Genomic DNA, 16186 nt, shown 5'->3' with positions numbered 1-16186 from the left:
AGGCGGAGTGTGAAATGTAGCCGTTAACGCCGAGGCTCTTGATAGTTGCTCGGTAGTGCCAGTTAACCATCCATCTGGCAATTTAAGACTTTGCAAGGCTTCGCCCCATCTCTTCGCGTCGCCCCGCCACTTAAGCACGCACTGTTTTCTTAACCCTAACTACCGGTTAGGCTACACCTAGGCTGGGGGGGGAAATGTTAGCCACGTTGAGGTAAGTGCTGCTCGGATCATCCTGTCTAGTTTAGATCATTGTATTAGAACATTTTGTCCCGCATGTTATTATTGGTCTTAGGACTTGCCTGAATGAACGAATGATGGATTGAAATGTTGATGGTGTATATCAAATGTATTTATTCAAATAGACAACCACCCACATCAACACAACTCTACTCCCACTCATCAACAGGCATGCACACGGGAGGTATGAAAGGCATATGTGGGGCAGGAATGTGGTAAAAATGGGCCTGATTGTAGGGGGTCATATAAGCATTGCCCTTTTTTTTTTTTTTCACATGCAAAATAGTTCCTATGTGAAAGCAGTAATACAGTCCAATAGACTTACGCTAAGAGCATGTTGGACAAGAGAAAACTTTCAGTGCTATAGTTTCAATTGCTCCGGATAACTGCATTGTCCAGTTAAGTGTGCAGCGCACATTGTGACGACAGACCAAACGCCACGCTTGGGAACTACTAGTAGTACAATCCTCAAACTTCATCCAGGTCCACTGCTGAAAACATGAGACGAGACCACACAGACGTAAACTGGCTCACAATAACCGTCACCGAGAGAGCTCCCTCTCGCCCATCCGTCCTTCCTGCCTTTAACCCCTCCCTCCCTGGCTGTTCCAGCTTCCTCCTCTTCTCTCCTTTACTAAAACACACACACCCTCCTCCTCTTTTTTTCCTCCATCCAAAAACTGCAAAGCACAGTGAAATAAGAGGGAGAGAAAAGGGCGGAGAGAGGGAGGAAGGGAGGGAGAAGAAGGAAAGAGTAGAGAGATAGAGGGAGGTAGAGGAGGGTGCACATTGCAGATTCAGCTATCTACAGAGGTAGGGCAGAAAGCCTTCAACAGCCTGACACACTCCTTGTGGATAATCTTAAAACGCCACACACACACACACACACACACACACACACAAACACTGGCAGACAGGCGCACACACACACACACACACACACACAAGCATGCACACACGCACACAAACAGGCATGCACGGATGAGTACCGACACACAGTGAGGCGCACAAACAGAGGCTATCACTCACAACGAACACACACTCTCTCCTGGTGGCATATCCAAATCACATTAGCTCCCTGCCTGCCATCCATCACTCCCACAGACAAAAGCACACACTGGAGAGCCACACAAACTGCATGGCAACACGCAAAACCACACGTAGCGCCTAGACACACATAGGCGAACACACACTTTTGGAAAATCAATAGCCAAAACAGCAGTGTACACACACACACAGACACACACACACACACACACACACCAAGAGAAAAGAACACACACCAACCTGTATTTAAAAACACAAAATCCCCTACATGCATGCATTTACCTTTTCCCCTGCTCTACTGTCTGAGCATACGCACATCAACATCAGAGAAAATCAACAGATCCATGACTGCACAAAGGAAAGAAAAATACCATCTTGGCTTTAAATATTTCAACCGGGCCGAGCTAAGCAGAGGGAGAGCGACATCTTGAGAAGTCTTTTTTTTCTGTCTATATCAATCTCCTTTCCCATTAGAGGGGGATGGGCCCTTAACTAAGAGGCTGTGTGTGTGTAATATATGTTTGTGGGGGTGCGTCTTATCTCATGGGGGCCACGTGTGCACGCGTGTCGGGGGTGGGCGTGCTGCTTACCTAATGGGATGTGTGCGTGTGTGTTTTGCCCTTACCTAATGGGCTGTCTCTTAAGGGTGAGGTAATTGGCTGGGAGAGGGGGAGCGGTAGAGGTGGAGGAGAGGAAAACAGAGAGAGAGAGAGAGAGAGAAAAAAAAATGTGAGCTATACGTTGTGAGACCATATGTGACCGACTGGCTGGATTCGGTCCTATGTAGAAAAGTTTGAAATTGTGTTATTTTTACATTGGATAAAAGTAGAGTCTGAGAGCTTGACAATGGTAAATCATAAACTACAGTCGAGGAACAATGGAAAAGTAATTCTGCTTTGAAAGTTGATAGTTTTTAAGAAAATGGCCCTTGAATATTTTGGTACACCTACTGGAGAGCTCTTCTTTGTCTACACCCATTCAGCATCGTTCAAACACTCTTAAGCCCCACCCATCTCTTTATTTATGTTTTTTTATATTTTTTGACTAGGGAGAGACGAAGGTCGAGAGCCGCGAGTCCCCCGAAACACAACCCAACCAAGCCACACTGCTTCTTGACACAATTCCCACTTAACCTGGAAGCCAGCCGCATCAGTATGTCGGAGGAAACACCGTACACCTGGCGACCGTGTCAGCGTGCACTGCGCCCGGTCCACCATAGGAGTCGCTAGTGCACGATGGGACTTGGACATCTCTGCCGGCCAAACCCTCCCCAACCAGGACGGCGCTGGGCCAATTATGCGCTGCCCCATGGGTCTCCCGGTCGCGGCCAGCTGCAACAGAGTCTGGACTTGAACCCAGAATCTCTAGTGGCACAGCTAGCACTGCGATGCAGTGCCTTAGACCACTGCGCCACTCGGGAGGCCGCATCTCTTTAAGGATTCACATGTGAGACCAAAAATGTCAAGACTAAAGGTCTATTGTCGCCCAGCATCAAACTTGTTGTTGTCGTTAAGCAAAAGTATTAGGGCTGAACTCATTTAGTTGACTGGTCGATTGTTTGGTCGACAGGCTGTTAGTCACCCTAGATTTCTTTAGTCAAGCAGTAGCAAAATAATCTAAATAACATGGTGTACAAGACACCTGTCTGATTTGCACCGAGTGGACTGATCCATTATGGAGGCCGTGGGCACAGTCCATCAGTTTAAGACATGTGCTACTGAAATTGTATATGGTTATATTACATAAGAACAATGATGTAACACTAATAAAATAAATATTATTATATAACAAATGTTCTTCCTCCCTCGTTCGATAGCGGTCGCTGTCCACGGTTCTGAAACGCATCAGTGTGCTGTTGAATTGCCGTCAATTTCCTAGACCTTGTTGCTATGTGCATAATAGCAAAGTTAACTAGCGTATAGGACAATGCCGCGGAGGCAGCAGCAGAGTTAGGAGATGAGAAAACAACCCTTGCCTTATTGTCTAAGAAAACTGAGGAGAGGAAACCCAAACTTAATTAGGTCTGTAATCAGTAGTCTAACTGTTAAATGTGCGTGGCTTTATAAATCCTCAATATATCTACAGAAATAAGACAGATCCTGCTTCTGTTGCACCAAGCCTCACACAACGAGTAAAGTAAACAATTTCACAAATTTGGCTGTTTTGAATCTTTGCTTTGCTGTAATAAAGGCTTTATACTTTTTTCCCCTCGTTAGAACAGCCTCTGGTATTATTTATTGAAAAGAAATGGTGTTTACACTGTTACAAATTGTTGGGGAAATTATGTATAATAATAATAATACCGCTCTTTTTTCCTGATCTCCTTTTTATGGTTATTATTACTATAATTATTATTATAATAATAACTAACGTCATCATCATTAGTAGGCTTAGTATAGCAGCCTTGTATAACCACCATTGAGCTGTATGCCAAAGAACGCATCCTGTTTAGTCTTAATACCGTAACTTACTTAAGCCTATATTTCAATAGGCCTATAGGCTACTGTATCAATTAATCATTCATTCACGTCATCACACAGCATACGAGTTTTTCATGATTTGAAATTAAATTAAGCATTTTAGTTTTAAAATAAAGCAAGCCTTGAATAATTAGCTTAAACAATAAATAAACTGTTCAATTTCGGGAAATTGCATTCATGACTGAATACGTCTGTTTTTAGTCTTTGCTGTAATAAATTCTTAACAAAAAAAAGGTTACAACAGACTCTCTCGTACGCTTATACTTTATTTAGTGTTGTTTACATTGTTCCAAATCAGCAGCCTGGTGGTCTAAAATAGAATAACTGGTGTATTTTAACACCAATAAACCCATCTGTAAAAATGAATTTAGTGTTTGTCAATCTAGCAAACCAGGCAACTAAAAGGAACTTTCGAAACAATGTTAGTTTCTAGCTTGTTAGCTAGCTAGTTAACGTCAAGTTAGCTGGCTAGCCAGTTTAAATAATGACCATATCATATAGCTGACAATGACATAACTTTATCTCATTTGTATTCATTATTACAGGAAAATAAACTCACAACAAGATCATTATTTACAAGGGAATTATCTTAATAACAGAAAATAGCTTACGGTTGTGAGTGTGACGAAATAAAAGCTGGGCATTCTACCTGTGAATTTTAGAACTTGGACACTCTCATTGGCCTAACGTTATATCCTAATTTGACTTTGGTGCAGGTCATGTTGTTCTTCACATTACGGTCTCTGGTAAACACACACTATATCAAATAAAATCAATGTTTATTTGTCACATGAACAGGATGCAGAAGGTGTTTAGATATGTAGCTAGCTAGCTAGTTAGCTAGCTGGCTAAACAATAGACCATATTCCCAACTCATGACATTACTATCCTGCATGAGTCTGCAGGTAGCTAACCAACTAGGTGCAATGTTAGCTAGCTAGCTTACATGTGGCTATAACTAGCAATGCAAATGGCTCTGGGATCTGAATAATATTACTACACAGATCATACACATTAACATTAGCTAGCTAGCCAGCTAACATTAGCTAGCCAACAGTACGCTTTAACTTGCAATGAAAATGACAAAATTAGAAACATATAATATTGGTAAATTGAGTGTCTTATCTGTATACATGGATGAATGCTTGTCCCTCTCTGTCACGGATGCCATGGTTGCACATAGTTTGAAGATGTAATCCGGAGACCGGTGTTTTATAAAACAGCCTTCTGTGTTCTCCATTTCGACTCCCTCCGCGTATTTGCAATCAAACGCCAGAATTTTCTCCATATCCTTTGCTATCATACTCTGCTTCCACCAGGCATTCCACTGATTTCAAAAATCTTTCAAAAAAGCCATGTAAGAAAGGATTACCTACACATACTGACCAGCTCATTCTATAGACAGAAAGAAGCGTGCTACATGGCAGACCAAGCCGAACTCATCTCTCGACATATCCAGCCCAGCCATTACCTCAGCCAATCATGGCTAGCGGGAAGGTTCCTGCCTTTTTCCGTGGCAGTGTCAACTAGGCTCAAAATTTAACAATTTTATTCGTATTTACAGATGGCACAGTTCACATGTTCCAGAAGGCATTTTTGCCAAAAAATGCAATCTGATAAAAAAAATGTATGTTTATGTTCAGATACCACTTCTGTGAAGTTGTGATGTGCGACATACACATAGTTCTTGAAACGAGTCACCTATGGTACCTAGTGGTTAAGAGCGTTGGGCCAGTAACCGAAAGGTTGATGATTCGAATCCTGAGGCGGTAGGGTGTGAAAATCTGCCATTTTTCCCTTGAGCAAGGCAGATAACCTCCCAGCAACACTTGTTCCACGGGCGCCGATGACATGGGCGTTGATTAAGGCACCCCCCACACCTCTCTGATTCAATGGCTTGAACCAAAATCTAAATCCCGTCCATCTTGTGCCCCCCACATACCCTCCCCCTCGTCATCACTCTGGCCTCCCTTTCCTTTTGCATATCCCTTCCTCCTACCTGTACAAATCCCCATGCTGAACAGTGAATATCACAACAATCCTCAGGTCAAATTACTACTTCATCCATCCCAAAATGGATTACTTCAAATCACCCGATAGACCTGTCAGGGTGCCAACCTCCCTGTGCTGATAGCTAACTGAGCCATGTTTCAGGTGTGTGTGTTTGTTTGACACAAACTCTTTTCCAGAGAGAAAGAGGGGACGCGCTACACTAACTAAATAAACTATTTTAGATGCACTAGAGTGACTCGGCTAGCAGAGATGAGAGACAGAACGCCTGAAAGCAATTAGCTACGACTAAGCTAGCGCGGCACAGCAGACAGTTAAGTCCTCTGCCTGCCAGCCTACCTGCCCGCCTGTGTGCGCACGTGTGCGTGCGTGCATTTGCACATGGAATCAAAGTAGCCAGCGAGAGAGAGGGAGGGAGAGGGCTGCTCTTCTAGTTAGCTCATGAAAGCTTGTTAAATCGGCAGACTCGAGACCCCCTCAAACCGTTTGATGTGTAATGAGACAAAGCATTAGCAGTAAAAAAATAAATGGGCTCCCCCTTCCGCCCTGACGCTCTGCACGCTGGAGCCTAGACCCTCAGTTCCACATCTATTTATACATTCCTTCCCTTCTCTTTCCTTTGGATTCTCTGTCTTTTAACAGGGAGCAGTTTGTGTCATTATGGTAAACAGTCAAAAAGGCTGCATTCCTCTTCTCTGCCTCGCTCGGTCCTTTCTCATGCTCTCAATCTCTCTACCTCCCCACCCCCCCCCCTCTCCTGCTGTCTCCTCCCTCTCTACCCCTCCCCCTTTCCTTCTCTCTGTGCCTCTCACTCCCTCCCTCCCTCTTGTTCGTTGGGCTACATGCAGCGTGGCACCAATTCATGGGAGTAGAGAGGGACAGAGAGAGAAAGAGAGAAGCGAGAGGAAGACAGAGGGATGGGGGAGACTGGAAAAGAGCAAAGCCAGAGAGTCAGAGAGTGAGAGAACAGAGAGAGAAATGAGAGAGAAAAGGAATGTGAGGAAGGGACAGCAAAAGAGGAATGCGCGCTCCCGATTCAGCGATGGGCGTTCCCTCCCAATCTCCCGCGGGGTCAAAAGTTTACTGTGGTTTAAATTTCACCTTTCCGCAGCCAATCAGAACACAGCGATAGCTGCTGGTGAACTTTGACCCACTCCAAGAACGACTGTATAGATCTGAGGTTCGCCTCTCCATTTCAAAGGTTTTTCCCTCTCTTTTTTCCACCTATTCTCCACAGCTTTTATTGTTTTTATTTCTTTCCGTGTTTATTTGAACGACCCAGACCATATAGGACAGAACAACAGTGTTGCTGATCTAAGGCAGAGTGTGTATTTATTCGGATTTCATTATCCCCGTCTCTAGATAAGTGTTGTGTTCAGAGAAAGAGAGAGAGAGAGAGGGAGAGAGAGAGAGAGTGCGAGAGAGAGGGAGGGAGGAAGGAGAGGGAGGGAGGGTAGAGGGGATCAGAAGCACAAGATCAAAAACCCTTCCTTCTTCTCTCCCCTCCTCACCTCCCTTCTGCCAGAACACATGCCTTGGTATTGACACAGCCCCTGTCTTCATGTTCCTCTTGTGGTCGTTGATAAAAAAAAAAAAAACACACACACAACAACTGCAAAGGCACACCCATATCTCTATGCAGAGCAGAGACTGCTGAACGCTGTGTGTGTGTGTGTGTGTGTGTGTGTGTGTGTGTGTGTGTGTCAGTGTGTCCCCCAGCCACATAATACAAAACAGGCACAAACAACCTGAGGGCCCAGCAGGAAAGGGTGGCCAAAGCACTCAAGAGAGTGATTGAAAAAGCTTCTTCCACTTTCCCTAACACACAAGTGGTCATCTCCACCCTGCAAGAATTTCACGAGACTGTGCCTCAAAACCCAATGTCTACCTGGCCCACCACCTCACCCTGGATTTGTGAACTGCCCCTATGACCAGGTCCCCACCTTCAACAGGACCCTACAGGAGCAACAGACACCCCGAGCAGACCAGCAAGACCCCCTTCCGGACCTGCGAGACCCCCCCCCCCCGCACCTAGAAGACCCACGCCAGGGGGACCTAAACCCAGACCACAGTATCACCAGCCACAATCCCAAACAGCCTAGACCCCCCCCCCCCCCCCAAACAAACCATGGCCACACCCAAAAGTATCCACACACACGTTGACTTTTTCCACGTTTTGTTGTGTTAGCGCCTGAATTTAACATGTAGATTTTGTGTCACTGGCCTACACACAACACCCCATAATAGCAAAGTGTAATTATTATTGTAGATTTTTTTTTTTTTACTATTAAATGAAAAATGAAAAGCTGAAATGTCTTGAGTCAAAAAGTATTCAACCCTTTTGTATGGCAATCCTAAATAAGTTCAGGAGTAAACATGTGCTTAACAAGTCACATGATGAGTTGCATGGGCTCACTCTGTGTGCAATAATAGTGTTCTTTTTGAATGACTACCTCATCTCTGTACCCCGCACATCCAGATAATTGTAAGCTCCCTCAGCTGAGCAGTGAATTTCAAACACACAACCACAAAGACCAGGGAGGTTTTCCAATCCCTCGCAAAGAAGGGCACCTATTGGTAGATGGGCTAAAAAAAAAAAGCAGACATTGAATATCCCTTTGAGCATGGTGAAGTTATTAATTACACTTTGGATGGTGTATCAATACACACAGTCACTACAAAGATACAGGTGTCCTTCCTAACTCAGTTGCCGGAGAGGAACGAAACTGCTCAGGGATTTCACCATGAGAGGTAAACCTGGTTCAGTCTTTTTTCCAACAGACACTGGGAGACAAATTCACCTTTCAGCAGGACAATAATCTAAAACACAAGGCCAAATATACACTGGACTTGTTACCAAGACGACATTGAATGTTCCTGAATGGCCTATGTTAGGACTGTCTAGCAATGGCCAGAGTATTATTTCTTCATCCTATTCTCAATTCATTTGATGATGTTTTTCCCCCTGTTCAGAGAAATTAGTAATTGAAGTTGTTAGGTTTATGTCCTATCATACATCTTGACATGACTAGGTTCTGACCACTAGGTGCTGTTCCTACAATTATTATTATTATTTAAAGAACTCCCCTCCAAATTCACCCATATTGGTTTCCTTACCCTCCAAGCAGTTTATGGATACTGTATTTGTTTGTTTAACTGGACATTGTTTCAAATGCTAACTTGTTAGCATTTGTGGCACAAATCCAATGCAAGTCAATGGTAACTATATTAGCATGTTCAAGCTTCACATCCATTGGCTCTATAAGAAAGAACAAACAGCAAAAACACATACATTATCAATTAAAAATCTTAGAATCAGCTTTTAAAGACTACCAGAACCCACTGGATTCTCCAATTACATTGAATGAACTACAGGACAAAATACAAACCTTCCAACCTAAAAAGGCCTGTGGTGTTGATGGTATCCTAAATTATATGATAAAACATAAAGAACACTAATCAAAATTGGCTACATTTAAACATCATCCTCAGCTCTGTCATCTTCCCCAATATTTGTAACATAGGACTGATCACCCAATCCACAAAAGTAGAAAAATTATTAACTTAAAAATTATTTTTCAACGCTGATACCGATACCGATTATTGGAGGACCCCAAAAAAAAGCCGATACCGATTAATCGGCCGATTTTTAAAAATGTATTTGTAATAATGACAATTACAACAATACTGAATGAACACTTATTTTAACTTAATATAATACATCAATAAAAATCCATTTAGCCTCAAATAAATAATGAAACATGTTCAATTTGGTTTAAATAATGCAAAAACAGTGTTGGATAAGTAAAAGTGCAATATGTGCCATGTCAAAAAGCTAATGTTTGAGTTCCTTGCTCAGAACATGAGAACATATGAAAGTTGGTGGTTCCTTTTAACATGAGACTTCAATATTCCAAGGTAAGAGGTTTTAGGTTGTAGTTAATATAGTATTTATAGGACTATTTCTCCCTATACCATTTGTATTTCATATACCTTTGACTATTGGATGTTCTTATAGGCACTATAGTATTGCCAGTGTAGTATAGCTTACGTCCCTCTCCTCGCCCGTAACTGGGCGCGAACCATGAACACATCGACAACAGCCACACTCAAAGCAGCGTTACCCATCGCTCCACAAAAGCTGCGGCCCTTGCAGAGCAAGGGGAATAACTACTCCAAGTATCAGAGCGAGTGACGTTTGAAACGCTATTAGCGCGCACCCCGCTAACTAGCTAGCCATTTCAAATCGGTTACACCAGCCATTAGGCTGATAGGTTTGAAGTCATAAACAGCGCTGTGCTTGCGAAACGCATAAAAGTGCTGTTTGAATGAATGCTTACGAGCCTGCTGCTGCTTATCATCACTCAGTCAGACTGCTCTATCAAATCATAGACTTAATTATAACATAACACACAGAAATACGAGCCTTTGGTCATTAATATGGTCGAATCCGGAAACTATCATTTCGAAAACAAAACGTTTATTATTTCAGTGAAATACGGAACCGTTCTGTATTTTATCTAACAGGTGGCATCCCTAAGTCTAGATATTCATGTTACATTGCACAACCTTCAATGTCATGCCATAATTACGTAAAATTCTGGCAAATTAGTTCGCAATGTTCCAGGCTGCCCAAACTGTTGCATATACCCTGACTCTACGTGCGATGAACGCAAGAGAAGTGACACAATTTCACCTGGTTAATATTGCCCGCTAACCTGGATTTCTTTTAGCTAAATATGCAGGTTTTAAAAAATATATACTTCTGTGTATTGATTTTAAGAAAGGCATTGGTGTTTATGGTTAGGTATAGTCAGTCGTCCAACGATTGTGCTTTTTCGCAAATGCGCTTTTGTTAAATCCTCCCCCAGCGTTGCATCGATTATATGCAATGCAGGACACGCTAGATAAACTAGTAATATCATCAACCATGCGTAGTTATAACTAGCGATTATAATTGACTGATTGTTTTTTATAAGATAAGTTTAATGCTAGCTAGCAACTTACCTTGGCTTACTGCATTCGCATAACAGACAGTCTCCTTGTGGAGTGCAACGAGAGGCAGGTGGTTAGAGCGTTGGAGTAGTTAACTGTAAGGTTGCACGATTGGATCCCCCGAGCTGACAAAGTGAAAATCTGTCGCTCTGCCCCTGAACAAGGCAGTTAACCCACCATTCCTAGGCCGTCATTGAAAATAAGAATGTGTTCTTAACTGACTTGCCTAGTTAAATAAAGGTATTATTATTATTATTTTTTTTTAATCTGCAAAATCGGCGCCCAAAAATACCGATTCCCGACTGTTATGAAAACTTGAAATCGGCCCTAATTAATCGGTTGACCTCTAGTGCACACTACCCACAAAATGAGGTGGATAATGAGCTGCAATTCCAAACCTCCTGCCATATATATGACCATATTAGACACATACACTATATATACAATAGTATGTGGACACCCGTTCAAATTAGTGGACAGGTTTAAAGGTATAAAATCAAGCCCACAGCCATGCAATCTCCATAGACAAACATTGTCAGTAGAATGGCCTGACTGAAGAGCTCAGAGACTTTCAACGTGGCACCATCATAGGATGACACCTTTCCAACAAGTCAGTTCGGCAAATTTCTGCCCTGCTAGAGCTGCCCCGGTCAACTGTTCATCGGGAGCTTCATGAAATGTCCGAGCAGCTGCACACAAGGCTAAGCTCACCATGAGCAATGCTAAGCGTCGGCTGGAGTGGTGTAAAGGTTGCCGCCATTGGACTCTGGAGCAGTGGAAACGTGTTCTCTGGAGTGATGAATCACGCTTCACCATCTGGCAGTCCGACGGACAAATTTGGGTTTGGCGGATGCCAGGAGAACACTACCTGCCACAATGTATAGTGCCAACTGTAAAGTTTGGTGGAGGAGGAATAATGGTCTGGGGCTGTTTTTCATGGTTCGGGCTAGGCCCCTTTGTTCCAGTGAAGGGAAGTCAACGCTACAGCATACAATGACATTCTAGACAATTCTGTGCTTCCAACTTGTGGCAACAGTATGGGGAAGGTCCTTATTTTGGAATGAGATGTTTGACGAGCAGGTGTACACATATGGTCATGTTGTGTATTTCCCTCAGATTACACAGACCCATAAAGAATTCGAAACCAAATCGAATTTTTCCCATATCTGTTATGTGAAATACCTGAGTGCCATCTAGTGTCGCATGGTACACCAAAACGTCTGTACTTTTTCGGTACTAGAACATGAAATACGGTTTGGTACTAGAATGTATTACTTTAGTAATAATCTCACCCAGTCTACTGACTGACAGGGCAACAAGTCTGTCATTCAGAGCAGCCAATGTCCCCATAGTGCTAGAGCACCGTGCCTGCTCCACTTACTCATTGCTAGCTCTAGCCTGCCATGAGCAAACACTGAACGCACTGGGAGCCTTGGCTGCATCGCCACTTATGCTGCAAATACGGTTACATTTTTTTTTTTACCATTGACCTGCCACTGGCATTACACAAAGCCTGTTTGTCCATGTATGCTGATGATTCAACCCTATACACGTCAGCAACCACAGCTAGTGAAGTCACTGCAACCCTAAACAAAGAGTTGCAGTCAGTTTTAGAATGGGTGGCCAGTAATAAACTGGTCCAGAACATCTCTAAAACTAAAGTGCATTGTATTTGGTACAAATCATTCCCTAAGTTCTAGACATCAGCTGAATCTGGTAATGAATGGTGTGGCTGTTGAATAAGTTGAGGAGACTAAATTACTTGGTTTTTACCTTCGATTGTAAACCGTCATGGCCAAAACATGTCGATTCAACGGTTGTAAAGATGGGGCGAGGTCTGTCCGTGATAAAGAGATGCTCTGCGTTCTTTGACACCACACTCCACAAAGCAAGTCCTGCAGGCTCTAGTATCATCTTATCTTGATTATTGTGCAGTCTTTATGGTCAAGTGCTGCAAAGAAGGACCTAGTTAAGCGGCTCCTGGCCCAAAACAGAGCGGCACGTTTAGCTTTTCCTTGTAATCAGAGGGCTAATATCAATACTATGCATGCCAGTCTCTCTTGGCTAGGAATCGAGGAAAGACTGACAGCATTGCTTCTTTGTTTTTATTAGAAACAATGTGTTGGAAATTCCAAATGGTTTGCATTGGCAACTTACACACAGCACTGACACACACACACCTACCCCACCAGACATGCCACCAGGGGTCTTTTCACAGTCCCCAGGTCCAGAACACAAATTCAAGGAAACTTACAGTATTATACAGAGCCATGACTGCATGGAACGTTTTCCACATTTTGTTACGTTACAGCCTTATTCTAATTCTATTATCTTATTCCCCCCTATACACAATAACCCAAAATGACAAAGCAAAAGCAGGTTTTTAGAAATATCATATTTACATAAATATTCAGACCTTTGCTTTGTTGAAGCACCTTTGGCATCGATTACAACCTCGAGTCTTCTTGGGTATGACACTACACCTGTATTTAGGGAGTTTCTCCCATTATTTTCTGCAGATACTCTCAAGCTCTGTCAGGTTGGGTGGGGAGAGTTGCTGCACAGCTATTTTCAGGTCTCTCCAGAGACATTTGAATGGGTTCAAGTCCGGGCTCTGACTGGGCCACTCAAGGACATTCAGAGACATGTCCCGAAAGCCATTCCTGCATTGTCTTGGCTGTGTGCTTAGGGTCATTGTCCTGTTGGAAGGTGAACCTTCGCCCCAGTCTGAGGTCCTGAGCGCTCTGGAGAAGGTTTTCATCAAGGATCTCTCTGTACTTTATTCTGTTCATCATTCGCTCGATCCTGACTAGTCTCCCAATCCCTTCTGCTGAAAAACATCCCCACAGCATGATGCTGGCACCACCATGCTTCACAATAGGGATGGTGCCAGGTTTCCTCCAGACGTGATGCTTGGCATTCAGGCCAAAGAGTTCAATCTTGGTATCATCAGACCAGAGAATCTTGTTTCTCATGGTCTGAGAGTCCTTTAGGTACCTTTTGGCAAACTCCAAGCCAGCTGTCATGTGTTATTGAGGATGGGCCTCCGTCTTGCCACTCTACCATAAAGGCCTGATTGGTGGAGTGCTGCAGAGATGGTTGTCCTTCTGGAAGGTTCTCCCATCTCCACAGAGGAACTCTAGAGCTCTGTCAGAGTGACCATCGGGTTCTTGGTCAGCTCCCTGACCAAGGCCCTTCTCCCCCGATTGCTCAGTTTGGCCAGAGGGCCATCTCTAGGAAAAGTCCTGGTGGTTCCAAACTTCTTCCATTTAATAATGATGTAGGCAACTATGTAATTGGGGACCTTCAATTCTGCAGAAATGTTTTGGTTCCCTTCCCCAGATCTGTGCCTCAACACAATCCTGTCTCAGAGCTCTACTCTAATTCCTTCAACCTCATGGCTTGGTTTTTGTTCTGACATGCACTTTCAACTGTGGGACCTTATATAGACAGGTGTGTGTCTTTCCAAATCATGTCCAATCAATTGAATTTACCACACGTGGACTCCAATCAAGTTGTAGAAACATCTCAAGGATGATCAATGGAAACAGGATGGACCTGAGCTCAATTTCAAGTCTCATAGCAAAGGGTCAGAATACTTACGTAAATAAAGTATTTATGTTTTTTACTTTTAATAAATTGTAAACATCTCAAAAAAACTGTTTTCGCTTTGTCATTAAAGGGTATTGTGTGTAGATTGATGAGGGGGAAAAAAGTAATTCATTCCATGTTAGAATAAGGCTGTAAAGTTACAACATGTGGAAAAATGAAAGGGGTCTGAATACTTTCTGAATGCACTGTGGTGTAAGTGAACAGCAAACCTGGTTTCTAAAAAATGAATAAAGCAACACCTCACGGCACAACGCCTCTCCCACATGTGACTTACTTGTTGTGTGTATGTACTGACATGTACAGTGCCTTCAGAAATAATTCATACCCCTTGACTTATTCCACTTCGTGGGGTTACAGCCCAAATTCAAAAACGAATTAAATATATATTTTTCCTCACCCATCTACACACAATACCCCATAAGGACAAAGTGAAAACATGTTTTTAGAAATATTTCATTTAAGTAAGTATTCAGGAAAGGGGGATACCTCGTCAGTTGTCCAACTGAATGTATTCCATTGAAATGTTTTTTTCACATTTAACCCAAACCCTCTGAATCAGAGAGGTGCGGGGGGGCAAATAACAATAGCGAGGCTATATATAGGGGTTAGCGGTACAGAGTCAATGTGCGGGGGCACCGGTTAGTCATGGTAATATATACTTGTGGGGAGAGTTATTAAAGTGACTTATGCATGGATAATAACAGAGAGTAGCAATGCAAGTAGTCTAGGTAGCCATTTCATTAGATGTTCAGTAGTCTTATGATTTGGGGGTAGAAGCTGTTTAGAAGCCTGTTGGACTTAGACTTGGCGCTCCGGTACCGTGCAATAGTAGAGAGAACAGTCTATGACTAGGGTGGTTGGAGTCTGACAATTTTAAGGCCTTCCTCTGACACCGCCTGGTATAGAGGTCCTGGATGACAGGAAGCTTGGCCCCAGTGATGTACTGGGCTGTTTACACTACCCTCTGTAGTGCCTTGCGGTCGGAGGCCAAGCAGTTGCAATACCGGGCAGTGATGCAACCAGTCAGGATGCTCTCGTTGGTGCAGCTGTAGAACCTTTTGAGGATCTGAGGACCCATGCCAAATATTTTCAGTCTCCTGAGGGGGAATAGGTTGTCATGCCCTCTTCACGACACTATTAAATGAATACTTTTTGACTGAAGACATTTCAGTTGATTTTTTCTTTCATAATTTGAAAAAAATGAATCAAAAAACATAATTCCACTTCGACATTATGAGATATTGTGTGCAGCCTAGTGACTAAAAATCTCTATTTAATCCATTTTAAATTCAGGCTATAACAACAAGTCAAGGGGTTTGAATACTTCATGAAGGCACTGTATGTGTAACTGATACATGCACACCCACACGTTAATGTTTTAAATGTATGTCAATTGTAAAGTCTGTAATGTATTTTTTAGTTATGTGCCGGACACTTGTAAGACTAGCTGTCACCAATGGCGTCGGCTAATGGGGACCCTAATCAAATCAAAATCTAAGTTAACAAACTTGAATAACGTAACACGGCATGTACAGTCGTGGCCAAAAGTTTTGAGAATGACACAAATATTAATTTAAGTCTGCTGCCTCAGTTTGTATGATGGCAATTTGCATATACTCCAGAATTTTATGAAGAGTGATCAGATGAATTGCAATAAATTGCAAAGTCCCTCTTTGTCATGCAAATTAACTGAATCCCAAAGAAAACATTTCCACTGCATTTCAGTCCTGCCACAATATGCCAGTTGCCATCATGTCAGTGATTCTCTCGTTAACACAGGTGTGAGTGTTGACGAGGACAAGGCT

The 16186-nt window shown here is 42.9% G+C and overlaps 1 protein-coding gene across 4 annotated transcripts in view; it reads right to left on the bottom strand.

Annotated features, from left to right (window-relative positions):
• LOC110531165 (nuclear receptor coactivator 3) overlaps positions 1–16186 on the bottom strand; it is a 126054-nt gene that overhangs the window by 67434 nt on the left and 42434 nt on the right. The window contains exon 1 of one of the 4 annotated variants that reach the window (XM_036987941.1): positions 1567–1942. The exons of the other annotated variants lie outside the window; for them this stretch is intronic. The gene's annotated coding sequence lies outside the window, so the exon portion shown is untranslated. Of the gene's footprint in view, positions 1–1566; positions 1943–16186 lie in introns of those variants that run through there. 4 annotated transcript variants of the gene reach the window in all.

Source organism: Oncorhynchus mykiss, chromosome 9, assembly GCF_013265735.2.
Source record: "Oncorhynchus mykiss isolate Arlee chromosome 9, USDA_OmykA_1.1, whole genome shotgun sequence".
Taxonomy (NCBI): domain Eukaryota; kingdom Metazoa; phylum Chordata; class Actinopteri; order Salmoniformes; family Salmonidae; genus Oncorhynchus; species Oncorhynchus mykiss.
Note: the sequence above shows the minus strand (reverse complement) of the source record. Positions and strands in the feature narration are given on the sequence as shown.